The following is a 25,988-nucleotide window of genomic DNA, read 5'->3' as shown; positions in this document are numbered from 1 at the left end:
TTCCCCACCAGAACTGTCAAAGCTCAAGAGGTGACCAGATCATTTTTACAAGAGATAATACCACACTTCAGAGTTCCAGCCACAATATCCTCAGATAAAGAATCATCTTTCATTTCCAAAATAGTGCAACAGATCGTTAGCCATCTGGGCATAGATTAGGAACTTCACACCCCATACCGCCTCCAATCAAGTGGCCAGGGGGAGAGAATGAATCATTTGATTAAGCAGCAAATCATAAGACTGGGGCAAGAAGCTCTTCCACTAGCACTATTGCAAATTCAAACTAAACCTTTTGAGCTAAAGGAATGCTGAATCCTTTTGGAATGCCTTATAGAAGACCATATAGAATACAAGGGTAATGTCCAGAATGTCCACTTACATGGTGGCATTAAGCAAACGGCTCAGAGAAATTGAGAAACATGTGGCTGGAACTCGGAGTAGGGAGTTAGATAGCCTGGGGTTGATGTATATGTTAAGTCTCTTACAGAGAAGACTTCGGAACCATAGTGGGAGAGACCACTGCAAGTACCTGTCACCACCTTCACTGCAATCAAAATCAAGGAGCAGAATGCCTGGATCCATCACTCTCGGGTGAAGAAGGCCCAGAAGCCCCTTCAGGAGTGACACCAGGAGACAATGAACTGAGACTAAAACTTATTCGGGCAAAATGAGTATATTGCAGTCGGGAGTAGCTCATACTTTAGTGTACAGAATTGTTTTGTATGGAATTATAACTGAAGTTTTAGAACTAGAGAGTACCTCTACCCAAAGCAATTCTGAACGGCCTTGGTCCCTGGCATTTAATCAGTATACTGGATCCATGGGAAAACCTTCTGAGATAAAAGATTTAAACATATCTACTGTAATAATCCACGACAATCAGGTATGTGAGGAGTAAGAATAGCAAGAACGAGAACCGTGAACACTTCAAGGAATCTGAGGAGAAGAAATCAAAGTAAAGTGCTTAGTCATCAATAGGATGGCTTATGAGAGACCAGATGTAATTAGTGTCTGAACCTCCCCTGGTGTATATGAACACCAGGAAGTCTGTGATAACCTAAGTGAATCAGACGGTTGGTGTAATTTCACCCTGATACAGCCTGTAGAAGTGACCTGCCTTCGAGCTTGAGTTACTGTCAGACTTTCATTTGAATTCAAAGTGGACACTGCACTTTTTACCACAGCGGGGCCTTATACACCCCATACTAGTTCAGACTCTACCCAAACTCCAAACTTGAACCTAACGTAGTAAAGAATGTGACTGAACAACAGCTATTATTCAATCCAGAATGGTCTCTCAAACGTGTGGAGTTGATAATGCAAATTAACATCTCAAAAATCCAACCAGCCTGCTCCTCCTTCCTAAAAACTTCCTTTGAGGGCTGGAAACATGGTCACAGAAACAGACATATCTCAGGAGCAGAACAAGAAAGGAAGGAGCCAGCTCTCCAGGTGCCTAAAACCAGGAACACCAAGAAATCAGTTTCCTTAGGTCATTTTCCAAGCTGGTTGGCTGAACCCCCAGGCAATGGCTGGTAAAGGGTGCTGAACTGCAGGTGGTAAATTAACCCAAGCAAGGAAGGTGATTTTCCTTATTTATAGCTGTCCCTTTTCCTACTGAGATTTGGATCAGTGATCGTCCCCGTCTGAGGCAGTTGGATTCTGCTTAAAAGAGGTAGAGAGAGAGACCCCCTCAGAGCTCAGCAGCAGGCTGTAGGATTTTGATCATCACTTTTGTGCTGAGTGTTTCAAGTAGCAGAAACCTGATCCCAGCTTCTTCTGAGGCATTGCAATGAATTTAGGCTTTCCTCTCAAGATTTCCCCTCCATTATCTTCTGCCCTGAACACAGTCCACAGCTTGATCTTAGCTAGGGGCAAGGTGGGTGAGGTTTTGTAGACCAGGAGAGACATTCCTGCTTGCCACACATCTGAGAAATCAGGTGCTTTGGAGGGAGAGGGAGAGGTTAGGTTCCCTGAGGTCTCTACATTTCAGAACAAACATCTGCCTCAAGTATGACCTAAACCTCTGTCAGGTACACTTGGGAAGTGTGTCTGAATTTGTAGTACGAGCCCAGCACATCCCTCCGGCAGGGAGGGATGATCATGGACAGAAAGCAGTTCCTGTTCCCCATAACAAACATCTAACTGGCATATTAGGGACAAGATTAGGAGTTTTAAATGGAATTGATTCAGAAATACTGATGAATAAACTGGCTGCTGCAGCAGGCAGCCTAACAAAATTGAAACAGCCTTTATAGTAATCTCTATTGGCATTAGGAACTAGCCAGTGACAGATTTCAAAAGTACTGCCAAAGTAAAGAAGTATGAACAGGCCAGGGACCAAGACCACAAATTGATAGTAGAAGCACTTAGTATAGTTCAAGATAATGTGTCTTCAGCTTTCAGTTGTATACAAGCACAGTTATGGATACAAGCAACAGCAGCTCTGATCATATAGGAAAGGGGTGAAGGTAATTTTCCAGCTGAAATTCGGAAAATTGAGTGAGATAATGCAATTGATTTTGAAAGGAAGTTTCAATCCTGGTGGACTATGGTGAATTTCACCTATGATCCTGTTCCTAATGTGGCCACTGCCTCTGTGCTTACCATATGTAATGCCACTGTTTATGTTATCCATCCCATCATTGCCCTAAGATTAAACCATGAAGGAACAATACTCTACCCTTCAGAACATAGAGTGTAGGCACGACAAGATGAATGAAAAGTGGCAGACAGGAAACTAAGAATCCTGCATTACTAGAGAACAAATGAGATTCATTTGTGAAAGCAATACTGCTAATGCCCAGGATGTGTTTGGACACTGAACAGGGTATTTGCCACTTTGAAATTCATCCAGTCACTGACCAGAAAACTGTGCTCGTATATACTGGAAAAGAGTGTATGCTTGAGAACTGCTTGTGCTGCTGTACAAATTGATAGCAATGATGTTATTCTGTTTAGTAGAAACCATTCTAATCTCTGTATTTGTAATTTTGTTAAGATTATTGGGTGTGATTTTTCGTATTTGGTACCAGTAACATCCCACCAGCTGATTACAGCCAATTACACAGTGTATCACAGACTACCACCTACCCCTATTGGGGCGAACCTTACATTGGTAAAGCAATTAATTAAGCACCAAGACCTATTAGAAGTCTTGAAAGGAATCCATGAAAGTGGAAAGAAAACCTTAATTACTGTCCAACATGATACAAAGGAGATAACCAGAGTTCTACAAAGAATAAAATAAAATATAGATCATCACTGGTGAGATGTGATCTTTGGGTGGTCACCAACTGCAAATGGAATCTTTAATAAGTTGTGCCACCCTATTCTAGTTTTACTAATATTAGTTGGGATAAGCTTAGGGATATCTATTACATTGTTAATTTGGAACTGGAGAATACTACAACGAATGGCTGTACTAACCTCTTTATCAAACGTACATAGTGAAGCATTAAAAGACACTTATTGTCATGAGAGTTTTCATTAGGTAAAAGAATTCACTTATTTCCTAGGAAAGGGGGGAATGAGACAGAGTAGGGATCCGTCCTGAATTAGGTGAAGTGTCTGACAACATTGAAAAGTCAAATGGCCAAAGCTGAAGGAAAAACTCGCATGCCGAGACAGCAAGGAGACAGAGAAAGAAAAACAGAAAGGACCACGAGGTCAATTTGCCCCGACCTAGAAATTCCTTTGATAAAGAAGAACTGGTGCTAAGTGTCATGCAAGATGAATATGTATGAACTTATTGTGAAACTGTATGCATATGCATTTGGAAGGGGGATAAAAGGAGGTCTGAAATCTTCAGGGGTACGCATGCCCTTTTGGGGAGTCTTGCGTCCGGCGCGCGTCGTAATAAAAGCATACCGAGCTTTACAACTTTTATAAAGTTGTGAGGTTTCTTCTTTTCTCCGCAAAACATCTCTAAAATAATTTTCTTCTCTAAGAACAGCGATCTTTTTCTTTTCTTCTTGGGAGTATAGGACTATTCTTTTTTCTTTCTTTGTTCAAACTTTGTATAAGATTATAGCTATTTTAACATCTGCTTATTTTGGTATGGAGGTTTTTGTTTATCAGTATGAACCCTTCATCTCCTCATGTTTTTATATGTCATAGGGAAACAGAGTTTTGTTTTTATAGTTTTACAAGGGGATTTCAGCCCTAAGATCAAGGTATCTCTTCATCTTTTTCATCTAAGGTTTAACTTCTTTATTGACTTTCATGTTCTCATGTTTTTCTTTTATATGTTTGTATTTTGTTCTTTTCTCTCATTTTGAGAGAAGATTGAAGTACTGAAAAAGTTAACATCTTGCCCGGGCCTACAAATGGTCAGTTCACTTCCCCATTGACCAGTTGACACTGCCTACCCCAAATATTCATCCCTCATTGCCCCTGCAGGTTACTGACTTTTGCACTGCCCCCTGTGCCCTCAGGTCATTGGTCACTGACCCCATACTTAAGTTTGTGCAGACCACATGGTTTTGTCTTTGTCCCTAATCCCTTTGGTGTGCTTTGGAATAAACCTTCGCTGGAATACATCATACAAAGATGCTTCTTGTCTCTCCTCTGCTGAGCTATCTGTGGCCTGTGTGTGCATGGACTTGAAATGGCTGTTCTTTTGGCCTTACTCTGAGCGGCTTCTAAAGGAGATGCTTCAAAGAAGGTTGCAGCATTTCTATCACTCTGCCATGCTGGCAGCTTGTAGTGGGAACTGTGGCTGAGAGGGGTAGTTAGGATCTAATCATCTAAGCCAGAACTCAATAGCAGCACGCAGGGGGGAGCAGGGGGTGGGGGGTGTGGGGGGGTGGGAGGGTAAGATTGCAGCCACTGCCCAGCCCGCCCGGCCCATGGCACTCCGTCCCCTGCCTCCAGCCGATAGGGAGGCTGGTGGGCGCCCCAGGGGAAGAGGCCTGGCCCCGCAGCAGGGCCACCCAGCCCAGCCTAACTGAAACAGGGGCCAAGGCATGTTACTTCTTTACCAGCCAGAAGAAAATGAAGTTGTTCCCAGATTTCTTTCAACTTGAACATGTGTTTTTCATGGACGCATATACAGCTTTCTATTAGCTGAAAGCTTTACATCACTTCTGTAAATGCCTCCCATGCAAAACCAAAACAATGATCTTAGAGGTGTTATGAACAAAAATTCAGTTAATATTTTTTTGTGAGAAAGAGTTACAGGGACGCAGCCAGGTCTCTGTCTCTGCCAGAGTTCTTAGTGTTTTGTCATGGTAATCACGGGTCATTAGAGCTTATCTCCTCTTTTGTATTAGTAAAAGGCCTGGCTGAGTGGAGTGATAGCACTTCCCCGAGGCAGTGCTCTCTTCCAACATAAGGAAGACACCTGAGAGGGTGGGGGGGTTATGCAAAGTGACTCCAAAGACCAGAATGCTTTGTGAGACCAAGACTCGAAACCCACAGAGAAAACCCCAAAAACAACGAGCCAAATAAGAATTGAGAGACTAAAGTGGTGTCTGGACACGAGGAGCCGATTGCTGAGCCTGCAGAGATGCGGAGTCCCTCTCGCCCTGAGCAGAGAGTCGTCCCCAACGCCGGGACCAGGTGGCCAACGAGACTGAGAGGACTAACATCTGATGGGGACATCACGCCCTAAAGGCTCCCACGAGGACCGGATCCCCCGGCTCTGCCCCTAGTGGACAGAGCTGCGCATATCCTCCTCCTCTGAGTCGCCCTGGGAGACGCGACGGGGACTGCAGCCCTGCCGAGCCACCCAATCCTGAGCTGATCACTTTTAATAAAGGCATTAAAAAGGAGAAGAAGTCTCCTGGCCCTGTTTATTTCAGCGGTTTTTCCCAACCTTATAATTCTATAATTCTAAGGACAGGGAGATCACTAAGAAATTACTGTGATGCCTTAAAGACCTAGAAATAAAACAACTCACTTTCGAGGCAATGTTAGTATAGGAGGTAGTATAAAGACTGGTCTTTATTGGATGTCTCCAGGGGCAGACATGGGAAAATGCTCACCCCTACATGAGCTGAATACAGTTTTATAGGTTTAGCAAATTAGCATAATTGACCAAAATCCCCAATTAGAGATATAAGTGGTGAGGTAATTCCCCCTTTTGATTCCACCTCTTACTGTAGCCCCCCTTTAGATAGGAACTAAACTTAGTTTATGAAAATGTGTCTTGAAGAGCTGGTTTCAGCCTTGGTTCCCAGGGAGAACCAAGATAGGATAGGGTCTTTGGATCACCCCAGGGTTTGGAGCCTCTGGAATGTGTTTTGTCTTTCTGCCTATCAGAGTAGGGAAAAGTACTGGGGCTATCTAGAAACTATATAACTATACAGCAATAGCCTACATATCTACAAATATATTTGAAGGAAATATAAAAGCAAAAATCTTTCTGGCATCACTGTCAGGGGCAAAACAGACTCTAGTAAGGGAAATTAATTGAATCAATTGCTAATTAGCAGCAGAGTAGTGTAATATATGCTATAAAATAATTCATGCTTTAAGAGAGAATGTATTTTATAAGATAGTAAAATCCAAACGAGTCTCTGACCAGAGGCAGCCCAGAGGCAGATGTCTACTTCGGAATCTCGAAATTCCTGAAGGCGGCGGGAGAACAATACCGCCGTTTACTTATGAATAGACATGGCCAGCGCGATGATCGCCTCTCTCCAGAGTAATCAAAACACGCCCAAGAACTATCATCGCCCATCTGATACCATGGATCTAGATAGCAGAAGTCGCCAGAAAGATAAATCTGAATACAGGACTTTCTCCTGACACGATCAACACCTCAACACCAGCCACTGCTCAGGAAACAGTGATTGTCCAGCTCTGCACAGTGAAAGAAACTTTCATGCATATGCAGAGTTACAAGAGAAATCGGGACTCCTCTGCCTCAGGCATAAAATAACTGTATAAAATAGCCTCACTTGAAGCGACGCTCGTGAACAAAGGGAGATCTGATGCGATAGAGGTCAGATCTAGGTTCAGCCAGCCCCGATCCTGGGCTCTACCCTGTTTCTTTGGCTGTGTGTTTTTGAGGACTGTATTTTGGTCACGGAAAAATAAAATCTTTTCGCATTTTGATAATTTGGCTTTTCAATTGATCATTTATAACAGTAGGATAATGAGAAATAAGAACAAATCTTAAAATATCCTCTCCCTTCTCCCTCTCAACTTTGCTCTCAACTTCTCTACCTCCTCTTCCTGAGCAGTGCAGGGGGGGCAGGAAATGGGGGTTGTGGTCAGCTCGTTACATGTTTTCTCGGCTGCTACTTCCTCTTCACTCTTCCCTTGCCCCCTCTCGAGGGACCACATGTCCTCTATGGAGCTTGCTCCAGCATGGGTTCTTAAGAGATTGCAACTTCCTTCAAGACACATCCGCCTTCTCCAGCATGAGGTCCTCCATGGCCTTGAGGGTGGATATCTGCTCCACCATAGACCTCCATGGGCATCAGGGGTATAGCCTGCTTCACCATTGTCTTTCTCACAGGCTGCAGGGGAATCTCTGCTCCTATGGCTGAAACATCTCATCTCTCTGCTTCTTCACTGACCTTGGTGTCTGCAGAGTTATTTCTCTCACACATTCTCACTCCTGTCTCCTGGCTGCTGTTGTGCAGCATTTTCCCCCTCTTTTTAAATATGTTTTCACAGATGCGCTACCACTATCATTGATTGACTCAGTGGCGGGTTCATCTTGGAACTGTGTGGAACCGGATCTTGTCATGATACGCTTAATTATAATTGTGGAAAGAACTTCAGGTTCCAATATTCCCTGAAACAAGATTAAAACTCAAAACAAAGTTATATGTTGATACCAAAACCACCAGATTGTTTACTTTATTAACTGTAAAAGAGGCAAAGAGAAAAAAAGGGACAAGTAGAGAAAAGTTGGAAAAAGCTAAGATTACTTTAAAAGCATGGGATAGTTTACCAGCCACACTTGCTACCTTCTCACTGAAGGAGGGAGGGAGAGGGAGGTGAAGCAGATTCTGCCTTTTTTTTTTTTTTCTGTGCTGCTCAAAGTAGCTTTATCAGCTTTTCCAGCCTCTGAGGTTAATGCAGCATATTTGGAATGCAGCTGCTTCTCTTCTAAAATGCAAACGCAGTTCATAGTTCCTGCGGGTTTCTGCTTTCCCCAGGTTGGTGGTGTCTAAGGCTGGCAGTGTTTCAGCTTTTTGAGGCTTTAAAAAATCTTTAGCAGGCAGTGGTGATGAGTGAGGGGAAGGCAAAGGCCAGAGTTTCCATCCTCTTCCTCCTCCCTGATTTTGCACAGGTTTTGCCTTCTTTTTTATGGACCTCAAGGAGGGCTCTCACGGTCTGTCCCACACGTAGCCTTCAGGTGTCCAAAGTCATTATGATAAGCAGACACAATGATGAAGCACTTTTTGAGGCATTTTTCTTATTGTCCAGTCTTTACAGCTCTGTTGGACATGGGGGCAGCCTATGTCATCTTCTCAGAGAAACCATCCCTGCACCACCACCGCCCCCTCAAAATCTTGCCCCAAGTGCCCTGGAAGAGTTCGTGGACTGGCCACAAGGCAGAAATTTTTGAGGATTGCTTGTCGAGCTTTTGTGGGTCTAGGGTCTTCAAAGAGACATGAGCAGTTGTAGGTTGCTAAAAGATTGTTTATTGCATGAATACATCAGTCTAGAAGGCAAAGAGGTCAAGGTGTTAAAGTCTGTGTTAAAAGCTTTCTAGTATAAAATTCCGGGCTGCTGCAGCAGCTGCTACCTGGCTAAGAGTCCCTGGCTAAGAGTCCAAGGTTCTGAGCAGGAGCAGTGGCAGCAGGCTATCTTCTTCTTGTTCTGTGGTGTTGATGATCGTGGTTGTGGTGGTCATTGACAATGAAGATGATGATGAAGATGGTGATCCTTGTACTCCACTACGGGGCTTTTATTTGTAAAACATCCAATTACCAAAAAACACGATTCTAAAACATTCTTTCTAAACCAATCTGAACTTGATTCTATTGTGTGAAAGTAGTACAAAAGTAGTGTCAGTTCTCACCTAAAAAACTACGTATATAATATTATCTATTTACGCAAATGTACTGTTTTCTTACTTAAAATTTACATGTATAAGTTTATCTATTTATGTGAATAGTTCTATCTATTTACACATGTTTATCTGTTTTACATGAATAATTCTATTTATTCTAGTGGCAGGGTTCTGCTATGCTTTTATTATGTCTAGGGCTAAGTTGCTGAACTGTTAACTAGGCGTTAGGGCCTTTGCTAGTTAATACAGTTTCTTAAGGCACTTAAAATATATTTCTACTTACTTAAAACATAAACTTACTTAAAACTATAACTTACACTTCTATTTCATATCTATGTGGCTTAATATATCTTAATTTCTCTAAAGGCTTTAATTCAAACCCCTGCATCCATCTCCCTCTCTGAGGAACTCAAAGAGGCTTGCATTCCAACAATTGCTGAAGGAGGTCATGCCCTGGAGGTGACACCATATGATGAGTTAAGAGAAGGTGAAAGGCATTATACTACATTCACTACTGTGTGGAGTCCCATGCAACAAGTCAGCAAAGCTGTCAAAAGAGAAGGCAAGTTGAGTCAGTTTGCAGAAGTGAAAGTCATCTAGTTGTCTCTAGAGATTGCTGAATGTGAAAAATGTCCAGTGCTCTATCTCTATACTCACTCCTGGAGGGTGGCTAATGCCCTGTAGGGGCAGCTACAGCAATGGAAGCAGATCTACATAACAGAGCTAAACCCATCTGGGCTGCTGCATTGTGGCAACACATCTTTGCCCAGGGAGATGACATTTCTGTAAAGGTATGTCATGTAGATGCACACATGCCCAAGAACCATGACACTGAAGAACATCAAAACAACTAGCACATAGAGGAGGTTGCTGGAATGGAAGTGGTTTAGGTAGACCTGGACTGGGTGAGATATTTGTATCTCGGTGGGCTCATGAAACATTGGGAAATCTGAGGAGAGGTGCAACATAGAGATGGGCTCATGACTGAGGGGTGGACTGGACCATTAGGCCATCACAAAGATGATCAATGAATGTGAAAGGTGCTACAATCAAGTGAGTGATGCAAGTAAAGTCTGCCTGGAATAGAGGGCAGTAGTTGGGATATAAATATGGCTAAGCCTAGAAGATTGACTATATTGGACCACTGCCATACACATGTGAAGACAAGTGCTATATGCTTACAGTAGTGGAAGTGACTACTGGGTGCCCAGCAACATACCCAGTAAACTAGGTGTCCTGGGTTTGCCTTAATTGAATTTTTTGGTAAGGAAGAAAAAGGTCAGCCACAGAAGTGACCTGCCCTGTGTAAAACATTACAGTTTCCTCCATGACTGACAGACCCAACAGCTAGCTAGTTCTGAATATTGATATCCTGTTAAACTAATCAGAGAAGCTGGACATGCCTCTATAACTCATATTTAAGAAAAAAGAAAACTATGAAAAACTTTCTTTTACTTCCTACTTTCTGCAAAAGAGTGGAAGCCTTTTCCCCCCCTTCTCAGTAAGGCTGCTGGGGAGGGAGGGAGGGGAAAGGAAGCCTGAGCTGGGCCACAGCATGGGCTGTTGAAATCTGGTCGTTGCTGAGCCCCGCTCTACAGTCTGTGGGCCGGGCCAGCTCCGCTAGACCCTGGGCTGGGCTGGGCCGGGCCCCGTTCCAGCCTGCCAAGGACTATTCTGGTGCTGCAAGACAGCAGAGGTGGCTGAGACCAAAGGTGGCTCTGCAGTCTGCACATGAGGTAGCCCCACAGCTGGAGATGAAAGCAGCCAGGGCCAAAAACCAGCCATGTGACCAGATTGGCCACAGCCATCCTAGCCCAGTCAGTGAGAGACTTTGTGTGCCTGTCTGTTACCCCTTTCAGCACTGAAATATTCCACTTGAGAACAAAATTAATCTGTTGTGAAAAATGCGTATTTTATGATTGGCTTTTCACAAATATTAAAATGAATATTATATGTGTTATGTTAAAAAGTTATACTATATTAATAATTTTTAATAGCGTGTTAAATATAGTTTTAGGCTATAACATAATATTAAAATGAAACTATACTATGTAAGATAATTTTTTTAACTAGCTCAAGAAATTAATTGCACGGAGATAATAACAACAAGACACCAAAATCCCCAAGAGGCCTCCTTATCGGAAAAGACAAACTTTATTCCACCTCCTTCTCGTCTTTGAGGCGCCAACAGGATTAAGGAGGAAAGTTGACAATAACCAGAGAAATCCCTAGTTTGAAAGGAATGTATGCATCATGTATGAGATATATGAATATGCAACAGGCTATTGCTTTTAAGGGTTAATCCTTTGTTAGCGAGCCATGCTTTTTTTGAGGAAAGCATGCGAACGATCTTAATTCTTTGATTTTATTGTCCTTTCTTGTCCCAACTCAGATTGTCCAAATTCTTATTGCTCTAATTTGTATTACTATTTTTATAATCATTTTATTACTATTAAACTTTTAAAATTTTAAAACAAGTCATTGGAATTTTTCACATCTGTGAACGCCAATCTTCTCCTGAGTCAGAGAAAAGGTGAAAGCTTGTGAGGAGAACAACATTGAGACACCAAGGTCAGTGAAGATGGAGAAGTCAAAGCCCAGAGGGAGAATGAGGAGATGCCCCTTTCTCAGGCTGAAATTCTTGTGTAAGGCCATGGTGAGGACATGATCCATCAAACTATTTCCCTATAATTCATGAAATGCATGGGGGGATGGAGCATTCAAACCACAGTCTACGAGCAAAGGCACCCATGCTGAAGCAAGCAGATGCTGAAGTAGCTGTGGTCTGATGAGAAGCCTAAACAGAGAGAAGAGAAGAGAAGAGAAGAGAAGAGAAGAGAAGAGAAGAGAAGAGAAGAGAAGAGAAGAGAAGAGAAGAGAAGAGAAGAGAAGAGAAGAGAAGAGAAGAGAAGAGAAGAGAAGAGAAGAGAAGAGAAGAGAAGAGAAGAGAAGCCTTGATTCAGGGGTAGAATAAGGAAACTTTTACTCCTAGAGATAGAAGAAAAGACCCTTAGTTTCTATTCTAGAACAGCTCAGCCTTAAAATTGCACCCCTTAAGCTGAGATAGCCCTCAAAAACAGTTGTGAGAAAACTGTAAGTCGGTGGGAGGGACTTTCACATAGCAAACAGATGTCCTTTTCCTGCGTGGACTGGTTTACTGTGAAATTAAAGCCACTTGAGAACTGTTTCTTGTGGAAAAGTCTCCATGGCATGGCAGGAGACACGCCTCTCCCTAAGTGAACAGAAGAAAATACTTATTTTTGAAGTGGTAAACCAACTGAAAATCCCAAGTTTTGTCTCTTTACATTGTCAGTAGGAAAGGAAAGAAGAGTCGGGAGGAGGAAAAGTGTTCTAAAGGTTTATTCTGATTCTTATTATTCTTCTTTTAGTTCTGTTAATAAAGTTTTCTTTATACCTTTTAAAGGTTTGAGCCTGTTTTGCCCTTCTCCTAATCTCACAGCAGAAAATGAGTAAATAATTTTACATTATTTGGTACCGTGACTTGGATGGCGAGCCAAACCCACTACACCATGCTATTAACTCAGAACACCATTTGGGGCTTTGAAAGACAAGTCCTATGGAGACACAGTAACCCAGGAAGAACGAAGTCAGACAAGGGGATTAATTTCCAAAGTAGAATCCTGGTGATGCAAATAATCTGATCAAATAATCAATTTAATAATATAAAAGGGTTAGTTATGATTATAAGTTCCTTTGATTATAAGTAAAATTGTAAAGTATAACATATAGGAATGTTAGGAGTGCTGTGTTTGAAATATGCAACCATAGAAACCTCTCCAAGAAGTAACTGGACTTATTATATTTTGTTCAGGAAACTAAGAAGATCATCATGCACATCAGTTATGCTGCTTGGAAACCCCTTGACTTCCCATCTTGATTTGAATATTGTAGTGGCTTTGGTTCGCCAATTTGAGATTTCCCAGCCAATGCACCAATTAATGAGGTGGGTCTAGGACCAGCCAAACACCAGTGCACCCACTAGAATATACTTATTCTTTTCCTGCTGTGAGATAGTGTTGGAACCCTGGATGCTGAGAATTTTAAACTTTCTGTGCTGAAAGGCACAGACCCACAAGAGAACCCTACATTTGACCTGAGGCTGTGGAGAAGGCTTCCAAAATTGATTGATAGCACTGTGATTATGGGTGTGTAGTTTGAATAGGAGTCTGTAATATCACAGGGTGGAAAACTTAGAGTTTAAGGTTTTACAATATAGCAATATATGTAGAGCAAGATGGAGGTTTTAAGGTGATGGCTGGTCCTTCTTCTTCACCTTCTTCCTTCTTCTTCATGGGTTTGGGCAGTATTGTGTAATTGGACAGAAAAGTCTGCATTGCGGATTTTGAGGGATTAGTTATTGAGTTAAAAGTTAAAATAATTTAGGTACCATTTCTTAATTGGATGGTTTAGCCTTAAAGAACCTTGTAACAAGAGATAGTTAGCCATTTTGTGCCTTACTAATGAAAGGCTGCAGAACTCACTGCTGTGAGACACTAACATTGATAAGAAATAATAAACACCTGAGTCTGACTGCAAACTATCGCCTCAAGTGCCTTCAATCCCAACCTCAACAGAGAAAGAAAAAGGAAGCTGAAAACCAGCAAGATAGGATTAGGAGGAAGGCAAAGCAGGCTCAAAACTTTAAAAGGGTATTAAGAAAGCCTTATTAACAGTAACTAAAAGAAAAAATAATAAGAATTAGAATAAAACCTTTAGAACACTTCTCCTCCCCCCTACAATCTTTTCTTTCCCACTAACAATGTACAGAAACAATTCAGTTTATCACTTCTAGAATAGTCTTTCTTCGGTTCACTTAGGGAGAGGAGTTTCCCTTGCCATGCCATAGAGACTTCTCCACAAGAAAACAGTTCTCTCATGGCTTTTAATGTCCACGAATAGCAGCCACCCAGGAGTCTGCAATTGTGAAGTCTCTCCTATCTTTCACAGCTTTCCCACAGCTGCGTTTATGGGCCACATCAACTTGTGGAGTACTATTTTAAGGATGAGATGTTCAAGAGCAAAGGTTATCTATCTCTGAGATCATCTTCATCTCTGAGAACAGAGGCCTTCTTCTTCTTCTTTCCCTAGGGGCAAAGGGTCTTCATCACTCCACTCTCTCTCTCTCTCTCTTCAAACTTTTCATGGCATCACAGCTACTTCAACATCTGCTTGCTTTAGCATAGATGCCTTTGCTCATATCTACAATTTGAACACTTCATCCCCCATACTTTTCAATGACTTAGAGGGAAAAAAGAGTCTGATGTATCAATTATATCTTCTCCACAGCCTTACAAGAGGATTTCAGCCTAAACTTAAGGCATTCTCCTCGTTCTCCTGCCATCTGGGCCTTGACTCTTTCTTTACTGAGTCTCATCAGCCCATCTAGAAATCTCAGCCCTCATTCAAGAGAAACAGCAGACTGTATAGAGGAAGGTTACCAGAAGGAATACCAGAAAGATGGTTTCTTTAACATTCAGGGGAAACTGAACATTCTCCAATAGCAATGTAGCAGATTCATAGGAGAAGAAGGAAAGCAAAGGCTGAAAAACCTTATCCCGTGCTCCTCCTCTAACAAACTGGATGCATAACCATAGTCACGAACCATTCATACCTGGAGCAGACCCCAGCATGTTTATAAACTTCTTACAAATCATTGCCACCAAGCCCAGCAGGAGAGCTATTCTGGTCACTGCCCCTCTTCTATAAAAACTATGTATTAGGGACAATACTAGAGCTATTTCTGGATAAGGAAAAAAACCTAGGGACCATAGAGGTATTAAAATCTCAAAAAACCCTAGGGACCAGAAATGTATGCATGCCTTCACCCCAATAGACAATATGAATTCAAAAAGCATGGCTAATAACTGCTTTAAACAAACACAGAGTAATGGCAACCAAAATGCACTCAAAAAAGGGTTTTTCCACTCTCTCTCACACCCCATGTGTTGGGCGCCAAGATTTTGTGCTGGTTTAGGGCAAAATTGGTTGAGAATCTCCAAAGAAGGGCCCCTCCAGAAAGCAAACCCATACGGCCCCTCCCCCCAACCGGTTCGGGAAGAATTCCTCAGAGAGAAGTGAAATAACCTGTTTATTTAACAGGCACGGCACCCCCCGGCATACAAAATGAACAATACCGGATGACACCACTCTGAAAAAGATGACAAATTCAGAAAGTCTCTCTCGTGGGTGGTCGCTCTGTTATCAGTCCCACCGGCGCTGGGGCAGCTGCTGCAGACCACAAGGTGCAAACTCTCAGTGTTCCCAGGTCCCAGTCCGGCACAGGTTCAAGATGGTCAAAAAAAAAAAAGGAAGGAGAAACAGTCCCGGAAGAAATTTGGACTGTTTAGGTAAACTAGCTAATGAGCAGAAGCAAGAGCAAGCAGAAGCGAAGCAGAAGCAAGAGCAAGAGAGCAAAGCAAAAAGCAAAAGCAAAATAGCAAAAAATCAAAAAATCAAAAGCACCACTATGTACTGCCTGTCTCTGTGTCCCGCCAGGCTCATAAGAAAACCCAAACAAAACTTTCACTCTTCAGAGCCAGGCTTGAAGGCACAGAACATAATCTCCAGCATAAACAGAACACATGAATGGGGATACAAGCATCATAACGTCACCCTAGGACAGACCTTATTGTGACCTTCAAGTACCTAAAGGGAGCCTACAAGAAAGATGGAGAGGGACTTTTTACAAGCCCATGTAGTGACAGGACAAGGGGGAATGGCTTTAAACTAAAAGAGAGTAGGTTTAGATTGGCTATTAGGCAGAAATTCTTTACTCAGAGCGTGGTGAGACACTGGCACAGGTTGCTCAGAGATGTTGTCGCTGCCCCATCCCCGGAAGTGATCAAGGACATGTTGGGTAGGGTCCCAAGCAACCTGGTTGTCCTGGGTTGACTGTATGATGCTTTTATCTCCAATCGTCTCATTCTATTATGCTGAATAATAAGTTTTGCACCTTTAAGACTTGTTGCAGAGAGTGAAGGGGGGAGAGAAGTGCACAGTTTTGTTTTTTTTTTCCAGACACTGCTCTCACTCCTCCACATTACTCCTCTCGGACTGTTCTCTGCGGATAGACAAACAGCGGGACAGAGCTCTCTTTTGCTTTTAGATAGTTTAGCTAGCTGAGGCAAAGAAGTTCCCTGGACTGTGGTTTTTTTCCTTTTCTTTGGACCTCTTGAAACCTGCTCCGGACTGAACACCTAGGGGAGCACCGGCAGCTCACATCTCTGGCCCACTGGTCCGGGCCTGGCCTGCAACATTTCCAGCATCGGAGGGACTGATAAGAAACTGAGTGAGCTGAGCTGCAACCCGGGGATGGGGTTTTCTCAGTTTTTCATCTCTTTTGGAGTGGCAAGAGGTCTTTTTTTTAATATTGTTTAGATTTTATTGTTTAATAAACAGGTTTTTTTCCACCTTTCTCCAAGGAGGTGTTTTCTCCCAGACCGGTTGGGGGGAGGGGCCGATTGAATCTGCTTTTCCTAGAGGAACCCCTTTGGGGATTCTCTCCCAAATTTGCTCTAAACCAGGACACTGGTCTAATGTAAGGTGTCCCTGCCCATGGCAGAAGCGGTGGAACTAGGTGACCTTTATGGTCCTTTCCTACCCAAACTGCTCTGATTCTATGATTTTAGATGTTTGGGGAAGACAAAAGATGTCTGTTTATTTTCTTTGAAAAATAATTGATTTATTTTATGGGGAATGCTTTAAAGGAGAGGCATAAGTTGACTTTTTTATTCCTAAAGCTTTCTGGGGCTTGTGGTTGAAAACTGATTTCATTATTTCAACTACTTTTTTCTTCCTCATTTGAGGGGAAAAAAGCAGGTGTTAAATCCTTACTTAGTTCTCAGTCCCTATTTTCTTGCTTTGCTTTTCACAGCTTTTCAGTGGCGGACACTAGTTTGACCTAAGCAAGGCATTTAATTTTGATTGCGGAAATATTTTACAAACACATATGCAGATTTACATGCATATATGTGCAGAATTTTGGTGGAATTTTTTTTTTATGATTCCTGATAAAACCACCTTCTGATTTATAAAACTTCTCTCCAAACATCTCAAAGAGCAAATAAACCTGAATTCATTTATACTCAGAGTCTAGGAATATAGTAAGTGATAGTATCCTCAGATTTTCCAAGCTGAAAAGCAGACAAATATGAAAATCTTAACTGCGTCCGGTATCAGATACAGCTTTTTTCTCTTTGACGTTTCCATTGGTTTTGACTGAATTTGTGGCATTCAGAAATCAAGGCATTTAAATCTTTTTTGATTGGCATCAGGATTTTGTTACCAGGAAGTCCATGACTGAGGGAAGAAGAGTCCACATTGCCTGACTGCTAACTGTAACCACAAGAATCATGAAATAAGTGTTGGATTAGCTTAATTTGTTTCTTTTTCTTGAACTTTAATTAATGTTTGGATTTTTTTCAGTTGTTCAAGGGACTGGTGGATGGGACCCCCTGGGAAACTGCTCTCAGGGATAAAAGAGCTGAACAGAGCTGCAAGCTATTTAAAGACATTTTTTTATGAGAGCACAAGAACTATCAATTCCCATGTGCAAGAAATCAGGCAAGGAAGGCAGGAGTAAGGCATGTCTGAGTAAAGACCTCCTGGTCAAACTGAAACACAAGAGGGAAATGCACGAGCAGTGGAAGCAGGGACACATATCCCAGAAAGAATATAGGGATGCTGCCCAGATGTGTAGAGATGGGATCAGGAATCCTGCACAGCTGGAGATAAATCTGGCAAGGGATATTAATAATAATAATAAGGGCTTCTACAGGTATGTTAGTCAGAAAAGGAAGGGAAAATAAATTGAATCTTCCCTGATAAAATAGGAGATCTGGTGACAATCCACATGGAGGAGGCTGAGGGTCTCAACTTTTTTGCTTCTGTTTTCAATGGCAATCTCTCTTCCCACATCTCTCAAGTCTCTTAATCTCAAGGCAGTGACTGAGGGAAGGAAGTCCTACCCATCGTAGGAGATGATCAGGTTTAAGACTACCTGAGGAACCTGAACATGTACGAGTCTATGGGACCTGGTGAGATGCATCTCAGGGTCCTTAGGGAATTAACTGATGTAGTTGTCAAGCAACACATATTTGAAAAGCCATGGCAGTCAGGCAAAGTCCCCAGTGACTGGAAAAAGAGAAACATCATGCCTCACTGCTAACTGTGACCAGAAGAATCACAAAATGAGTGTTGAGATAGCTTGATTTCTTTCATTTTCTTGAACTTTAGTTAATGCTTTGATATTTTTTCTCTGTATTTGTAAAGGGTAATAACTGAAGCAAAGAAGAGGCCAAAGATGGAAAGGGGTATTTCTAGAACAGCTTAAAGAGAAGTACTACTCAAAGTTGTGAGAAAGGACATGCTGCATCAGGACAACAATTCAGTGTTACTGCAACCTATTGTATTATTTTGTAAAATATTTCCATAAATATTTAAAGAGGTACGCATATACAATATACAAAAGAACACTGTAAAGCAGTATAATCTGGACTCATTTGCCTCCACTTAATAGAGTGAGGACAATATTGGGTTTGCTCTGTACTTCTTGTACTTTCATCTCTTTGCCACAACATTATCTAGTTCTAAATTTCAGCTTAAGTCTCTGCTGCTTAAATATTGTTTGATTTACTTGTATAATTCAATGAAAATATTGCTTATGTAATAGGATTTTTTCTGTAAAGGTACATATTTGTTTAAAATATTTTAAATTGCCATATCACAAACTGTCATAGTATGAAATGTTACTGTTAATTTTCAAACACACTATGCACAATATTTTTTTAAAAATAAGCAGATATGAAGTAAAATATGTCAGTCTTGGAGAATTAAATAGTTTTAGCTGTGTACAGGTTTTGTTTTGCTGTGTGTATTGATGTGTGCATCTCAAAGTGTGTCTGTCAGTGTGTGTATGTTCCCAGTGTACTGTAGTTTCTCTTTTACTGTATGGTAACCCTTAATGGACTTATGAACCCACTGATGCTGGTGTGAGTCTGCCTTTCCCTGTTAATAGGCACTAATGAAAACCGCACTGGTGTTAACTAACATGTACCATAGACTACCATTATCAAAGGGGCAAGATAAAATAGAAGACAGGAAGTCAGAGTTTGGGAGTGTGGTTCAGTTTCCCACTCGATTAATGACTTGGTACACATGATTATGGTCACGTCATGCAACTGCCCTGTGCCTCAGTTTCTCAGTCAGTAAAATGGGCATAATTGTACTTATCCACTTCCCAGGAGAGTTAGTTGCAAGGCTTAATTACTGTTTGCAAGTGTTTTGACATTTTTCATAAACAGTGCCAAGTGTGTGCAAACACTATAATCACTATTTTTTCACTTCAAAATGTGCTGAACATTGAGAGGTGCTGGTGGTTATAGAAATTCAAAGAGCATATGCTTTATTTTGATATTGATACTGTTAACTGAGTGGCATTAGAAGCTAAATAATCTAATTTTTTTCTTGGTAAGCCACAGCTCAGTTGTCTCCTTATAACATTCAAAGCAGTAACCTCTGTCACCTTATTTTAATTGCAGGGAAGAAGTTAATAAGAAGTGAGAAAAATCAAATGGAAGAATTTAAAATAACCCTTTTATTTTTACTTATTAAATATGAATGACTTTCTGTTGGATCCAGGACTAATGAGTGCCACTTTTCCTCTGTTGTTTTGATTGGTTTTCTCATGCTGCATTGGCACTTTTAATTGAAACAGTTAAATTGGGATCTCTTTGTGAAACTAATTTATCTTTTTTTTTTTTTGTTATGTTTTAGTCTAAAGGTTAATTGCTGCAAGTGAAGATGATGCCTTAGGTTTTAGCCTTTATATTTTTCAGATTCTGTACTGCTTTGGTGTGTAGTTCTGAGCTTCGTATTAAGGGATGGTAAGATCTCTTCACAGAGTAGCTAGACAAAACAATTCCTTTTCTAGCATGGGACCAAGGACAACTGATCCAAATTTCAGGCCCAAGAGCATAAACAACATGGACTGAAGAGAGAAAAACAAGAAGGATGGGACTTAATAACCTAAAGCTATAATTGGACAATTAACTTCAATATGCTAATGGACCAGAACTTATAAAAGTGAGAGACCTCGTGATCAGTCATCCATTTTGTGTCTATTTTGGTTCATCTTGGGTGTAGCCCTGGCTGGGCTCTTGTACTGCCCAAGATGTATCCATTGAGGCCTTTTAATAAATACCTACTTTATTCTTTAACTCCGTCTAGCCTCTGTTCTAAGTCAGCCTTCACGAGGCATCAAAGGGGCTGAAAAAATGCTTCAAACACTGTGTTCTGTTTGAAACCAAACCATAAGGATGGAGAACCTTAACTTAAAATACTAGAACAGAAGTTCTCATTCTTCCTCTCTTCATCTTTCTCCATCATTTTTCTGCCCCTGCCCGATTCCTTGTCCTGCATGTCATGTGCAGGTGACCTCTCTGCTGCTTCACACGTCAATAGTCACATTGACAAAGAGAGAACTTGGTGGCTGACAACATTTATTTTGGTTTGCTTTGGGGATTTTTAAAACTTTTTAAATTGTGAATGATATTTATATTTTTGTAACATAAGAATGCTTTCTTACAGTATTTGTCATGACAGTTTATACCAAACAAAATGCAGGGACCTTATTTCTATTGCAAACACTATGACAGCTATGTTTTTTCCTTTTAAATGCATTTTTATTTGCATAGAATGCTCATTAATGTTAAATAGGAAAGAGTATATAACATATTAAATGTTCATCATACCTTTCAGCATAAGGAGGTAAAAGAAAAAAATATTCAAGATGGGTCTCATCACCTGTCTATTTTGATTAGAAGTAGGTTTGTGTCTGTCTTGGGGTGCCTGTACAATACTGTATCCCCTATCATCTGCTTTATGCCCAGGAATGGGTCCTGTAACTTTAAGCTAAGTCAGAGAGAGGGAGGAGGTGAAGCAGGTGGAATTCTTTCTGCGTGGTTTTCACACATCCTCCCCTGGGTTTACTCAGCTGTGTTGCCAGCACGGACAGAGGGAGTACATCTTTGCTTTTTAGCTAGCTTCTTGTTTGTTAGCTAAGGCAAGAAGTTTTCCTGGGACTGTGGCTTCTTCTGGAACTGTTCAGCTTTGCTCCAGTCCAAAAAACCAGACCATCACCAGGAGGCCCACGCAGCAGCCCAGCAGGAGGAGGCTTCAGGGACGCTACATCCTGGCTCCAGAACTCGGGAGAAGCAGAGCATGACTCTAAAAATTCACCAGCTTTCTCTGCAACGAGAAGCTTTATTATCTAACATTATTCTTTCTCTTTTCCTGTGCCTGTGGGCACTCTGCTTGTTAAATAAACAGATTTTTTCACTTTCCTACAAGAAATTCCTTTCGAACCTGTTGGGGACAGGCTGCCAAAACCTACCTTTCTTTAGAGGAGACACCCTTTCAGGATGTTTCCTTCTAATTTGTCTCAAAGTGAGACAGTGTCATTTCAGTTACAAAGATAAAATTATGACATATAATTTATGTGAAAACTTATTTTTGTAGTGTACATAGAAGTCAATCAGTCTTTTGACAGAAATATATTTTTTAAGTTTATATGCAATGATGATAGCATTATGTTTTAGAACACTGCTGAAATGTAATTATAGTGCATACTTTTCCTTGAATGCCCCATGGCAGAAAAGAAAGTATGAAACAGCATTAAGAGAGAAAGAGAGTGTGAATATTCATACAATTCTGGACTGTCATTTAGCTACCATTTGTGATCTGGAGTGGTTCTCAGTTAAGCCTTGAAAAGAAATACTACAAACCCTCTAAATATTAATGCATGGTGTTTCACCTGGGTTAGAGCAATCCCCAATACTGATACAGCCTGGTGGATGGATGGATTGAAAACAGAACTGCAGAGAAGGACTCAGGGATACTGGTGGATGAAAAATTTGATATGTACTGGCAGTGTGCACTTGCAGCCCAGAAACCAAATCATATCCTGGGCTGCATCAAAAGAGGAGTGGCCAGCAGGTTGTGGGTGATTATTCTGCCTCTCTGCTCTGTTCTTTTGGGACCCCACCTGGAGTACTGCATCCAGCTCTAGGGTCCCCAGCACAGGAAAGTCATGGACCTGTTAAAGTAGGTCCAGAAGAGGGCCACAAACATGGTCAGAGGGTTGGAATGCATTTCTGATGAAGACAGGCTGAGAGAGTTGGGGTTATTCAGCCAGGAGAACAGAAGGCTCCAGGGAGGCCTTGTGGCCTTTCAGTATATAAAGGGGGCCTATAAGAAAGATTAAGAGAGACTTTCTAACAAGGTCTGTTGTGACAGGACAAGGGGGAAGCATTTTAAACTGAAAGAGGGTAGATCTGAATTGTGTATAAAGAGAAATGCTTTATGATGAGGGTGATGAGACACTGGAACAGGTTGATTAGAGAAGTTGTGGATGCCCCATCCTGGGAAGTTTTCAAGGTCAGGTTGGAAAGGGCTTTTAGCAACCTAATCTAGTGAAAGAAGTCTGCCCATGGCAGGGAAGTTGGACTCAATGATCACTAGAGGATTATTTTAGTATAATTTGCTTAGCCTTAGTAGCTAAATTTTCTGAAGCCTTAGGCTGCAAGACTAGATACCCTGAACTTTTACCTAGTTTAGTAAAAGGAGGTCTCAGAGCCAGTTCACAATGAAAGATAAGGAAGCAAGGAAGGCCACTACCCCTTCAGCAAAATCTGCAACCTCACAGATAAGAGAAGAAATGGCCTGCCTAGAGACAATTAAGAGAACCAATGAAGAACAAGAAGACCCCAGACCTAAATATTATTATTGGACCAAACTGTCATGTGAGGGCTGGGAAACTTAGACTGTAAGGGTATAATAGCCCAGGTATTTCTTTGTTCAGGGTCGCTCTCTGGAGGCACCTAGTTTGAGCTGTTTCTACTGCTGTACCACTCAAATAAATTACCTTTCCATATTTAAAGCTTGAGACTGCTACAAGATACCTAGGGTAGAGAAGTATTAACAGTTTGGAAACTCAAATTAGACCCTAGGCTAGCACTTTTGGATCCTCTCATCTTCAAACATCCAACTGCTGGCAAGAATGTGATTTCAGCTGGAATCCTTTACATGGGAGGCATCAAAAGGTAAGTGTTAAAACTCCCTGAGCTGATTTGGTGTAAATACTGAAGTGGGTTTTGAAATAAACAGGGCCAGGAGACTTCTTCTCCTTTATAATGCCTTTATTAAAAGTGATCAGCTCAGGATTGGGCGGCTCGGCAGGGCTGCAGTCCCCGTCGCGTCTCCCAGGGCGACTCAGAGGAGGAGGATATGCGCAGCTCCGTCCACTAGGGGCAGAGCCGGGGATCCAGTCCTCGTGGGAGTCTTAGGGCGTGATGTCCCCGTCAGATGTTGATCCTGTGACCTTCCCAGGTGGCTAGTCCCGGCGTTGGGACCACTCCCTGCTCAGGGCGAGAGGGGCTCCGAAGGTGTTCAGCATCTCTGCAGGCTCAGCACTCGGCTCCTCACGTCCAGACATCATTTTAGTCTCTCAATTCTTATTTGGCTCGTTGTTTTTGGGGTTTCCTCGTTGCATTTCGAGTCGGGGTCCCACAAAGCATTCTGGACTTTGGAGTCACTTTGCATAACCCCCCCCCACCCTCTCAGGTGTCTTCCCTATGCTGTAAGAGAGCACAGCCTCGGGGGAAGGGTCCACCGCACCCAGCCAGGCTTTTTACTAATACAAAAGAAGAGATAAGCCTTAACGACCCGGTATTACAATAACAAAGCACTAAGAATCCTGGCAGAGACCGATCTGGCTGCATTTCTGTAACTCTTTCTCACACAAAAAAAATATTAACCGATTTTTTTGTTCATAACAGGTTTGAGTTCCACTCAGTATTGGGTTGGGTTCAAGTCCCTCCCCTATTATGTTCCAAATATTTGGCCATCACCTGTGTGCTTGGATTCCTTTTAATTATCAGCTCCTTTTCACTGTTACAAGATCCTCTCAATAGTCTACCCATCCTCCTGCTGAGTCTAAAAGTTCTATTAAATCTCCATCCAATCTCTCAATTTCTCACCCCATTTTTCAGTTTCCTCCTTTCATTTTTTTTGATTGCTATGATACCAGTATACCACAGAATATAGTAGGCTCCAAACGTCTTTTTCTTGAGCTGATATTATATTGACTAGACTCATCCATTCTTACCTTTTAATAGGGTAAGATTCAAATCCATAAAGACAATGACATCCTTAAATAACACTCCTCTGGAAAATGGATTAGAAGAGTCTTACAGAAAAAGGATTTATGTTGAGTGTGTGAAGAGACCTTTCCCTATGTAATGTTGAGAGTTCTGAGATATAACACTACTAAGAACAAATAAATGTGAAATGTTTTAAAACATAGGTAGCTTTTCATTTGTAGTATATAAACATTTAAATTCTGAAATTCCCTAATTTCCAAGAAAATGTCTGAATCCTCCAACTTAGTATAAAAATTACTTAATTGACAGAAAAAAGAAATCAGGCCTTAGTCTAAACTTATCCTTAACATCAGTGCTTCCAGTGTCAAATGTGAACACAGAAAAATAGCTCTTTATTCCATCCAGTCTTGGTTGCCAAATAAAGCAGGAGTTTTGCATAACAAACATCCAAAACTGCTCTCGTGCAAGAAAACTGTCATTTTTCTGCACTTCTGTATATCAGGTTGACTAAGTTGGATGATTAGGTGCACTCTAGATTTGAGCACCCTAACTTTGAAATTGTTGAAAATGTTTATATAAAACATTCAAGCATTTATTCCTCTCTGCTTTTCTTTATTACATTTGAAAACTCTTTCCCTACAGATTGCACATTTGAGCTCATTATTAAATAGCTGCTGGGTTTTGAGAAGAAGGTGATTTTTAAATGAAGAATTAAAAACATTCAAATTTTAGTGTTCCAGAGAAAGTAAATGAAATTATATCATTCTGAATATCTCCCTTTGAAGGTTTCTTTACCACAAGACACAGAATCTACACACAAGAGGGCATAAAGAACTACATAGCACTGAGAGTCAACAGCAAGGCTGCAGAAGGTGAATGAGTGTGGCCTAAAAGAATGAATATTAAGAGTTCTGCTTTGTCTACATATTTGTGTCTCACACAATCAGATACCACATTTACCCATAATCTTAATAAATCAGTCTTAAAAAAGCATTATTAATATTAAAATATTGTTATCTGTTCCCTCTTATCTTCTAGGAGACTGACTCAACAGTTAGGAACATTTTCTTCAGATCAGATATACTCTACCATGACAATCCAAATGGCACAAAGAACTTTGTGGTAAGTTTGACTGATACTTTTCTGAAAATCATGCCACTGACTTAGGAGTTTAGGTAAGGATTTGGAATTATAACAGTTACCATTTTATTTTTAAATACTTTGAAAATGTTTTCTAGTTTTACATACCAAAGCAGTATGAACAGTGAATTCCACACCAATGCCAACAGAAGCAACCAGGATAACCACAAGCACTGCACTCAGCTTTATTCCAGTTAGACCCATCATACCAAACAGCTCCACAGTCATCAGAGCCAGAACCACCACTTAGATGATTTCAAACAGCTGTTAGTAACTTCTCATACTCAAGACAAATTTCAAACAGCTGTTAGTAACTTCTCATACTCAAGACAAATGAAGAAGAATATTATAAAACAATATGGGGACTATAAAATATATTCCTCACATCAGTCCTTCTCTTATCCTCAAAGACAAGCCATTTTTCTTTGTTTCATTGTGTTCAATGGCAATGACCCTCTAAAGTGTCAACTTAAATTATTATCCCAAGAACCATTTAAGAGATCAAGCATCACTTTTCTATTGGTAACAATTTATCAATGTGATTTAAAAAATAGTTTTTTCTATAAGGTTTTTCAAGGAAATTGGTGAAAAAGAGAAAAATAATGTTCCAGTGAATATCCATGAGAAAGAAGAAAAAAATTAACTTTCAAATAACTGCATTGGAATTATTTTTGTAGTACTCCAAATGTGAG

General features: G+C 41.1%; 1 pseudogene; it reads right to left on the bottom strand.

Annotated features, from left to right (window-relative positions):
• The window catches only part of LOC141726816 (protein patched homolog 1-like), a 162,844-nt pseudogene that overhangs the window by 44,613 nt on the left and 92,243 nt on the right, over positions 1-25,988 (bottom strand).

This window comes from Zonotrichia albicollis, chromosome W (assembly GCF_047830755.1).
Source record: "Zonotrichia albicollis isolate bZonAlb1 chromosome W, bZonAlb1.hap1, whole genome shotgun sequence".
In the NCBI taxonomy this organism is placed as follows: Eukaryota; Metazoa; Chordata; class Aves; order Passeriformes; family Passerellidae; genus Zonotrichia; species Zonotrichia albicollis.
The sequence above is the reverse complement of the archived record's forward strand: the minus strand, read 5'-3'. Positions and strand labels throughout refer to the sequence as shown.